The sequence below is a fragment of the Oryza sativa genome, chromosome 4 (genome assembly GCF_034140825.1).
Source record: "Oryza sativa Japonica Group chromosome 4, ASM3414082v1".
In the NCBI taxonomy this organism is placed as follows: Eukaryota; Viridiplantae; Streptophyta; class Magnoliopsida; order Poales; family Poaceae; genus Oryza; species Oryza sativa.
In genome coordinates this window covers 9,363,621-9,365,000 of record NC_089038.1, presented here as the reverse complement: position 1 = coordinate 9,365,000, position 1,380 = coordinate 9,363,621, and positions in this window count along the sequence as shown.

The window sequence follows — 1,380 nt, the reverse complement described above, 5'->3', positions numbered from 1 at the left end:
TTTCTCCATAATGACCATGAACAGTTGCTCCTGTAGTGGCCAAATAAGGCTTAGCTGCTCTTATAACAAAGGAATCTATATTTACAATGAAAATTTGACCTGATTTTTTTATGTGCGATTTAAATAGACATACATTTTCGCAAATAAATTGTCCAAGGTGAATTTTTGCTGATGTCTCTTCCCAAGAATCATGAGGGAGAAAGTGCCAATTTAACTGGAATGGATCCAACATGATGTTACTATCGAAATTTGAAGTCCTTTGATTTTCATTTATTAAAGAGTGTTTAAGTCCTTGAAGTACTTTGAAGTTTTGTTTCAAATTGTCAAGGAGCAAATGCTTTTTTAACAGGATCTGATTATACGTTAGTAAATAGTAAGATGAAGAAAAATTCGATATACTAGGTGCAATAGTACCTAAGAGTCCCGAAAAATTTCGAAAGAGCCCCCAAAATTTTGGAATAGGAATTCTAGGATTCGATTCTTTTACCCCATTGGGATTTTTTGAATTCTTAAAAAAACCAATTCGAGAACAGTTGGATGCCGACAAAACCATCAAAGATTGGTATTCTTTATTTCGATTCAACAAGGTACCAATAGCTTCTTGATGTTGGCTAAGTGATTGAATCTTCGCCTTGGAATAAAAGGAATTGGTATTGGTGCGATCTAACCTATTATGGAGAATCAGTCCTGCACTTCTGCTATCATACCTTTTTCGTGTATACGAAATAGTGGATTTGATTAACCCAATTCTTAGGAAATCGCGAATCAGACCATTTGCTCTTATCTCAACAAGGGAAGCACGAGCCTCCTCTTTTTCTTCTTGTTCCCAATTCAATACTAAGCAAGTTCGAACGAATTGACTATTCGTATGATAAATTCTTTGAGTTAACTTGCTATTTTCATGAGAAATAAAATTGACAAGTCGAAGTTGGAGATTACCCTCTTCCTGCAAGAGATCCTGTGGGAAAAGTGTTGCTAAATTTCTCCCTTCGTTCATTTCATACGCGACTGCAGGTCGAACCAAAACAAAATACTTTTCCTTGCTCTTGAGAATTTTTTTCCACTGAACATAGACCCAATTTTCCCTTTTTTTTGATTCCTTCGAATCTTTTTTTTCTCTTTCTAGTGGTATCAAACTGCCACCTAATATCTTATCCGCCTCTTCAGGAAAATGAATATCTCCAGAAAAGATTTTTAGTTCCGTATGGCTTTTTTTTCTCTTCACTCGAACCAATCCACCCAGCCGACTTCTTGTATTTTTTGTGAGTTGTGTATCCACTCCAATAATACTATTGTCAAGTACCTTTAGGGATGAGGATCTCGGCAAGATATGCAGTTCTTGGAGAATGAAAAAAAACCGATCTACTTCTTTTTGGTATT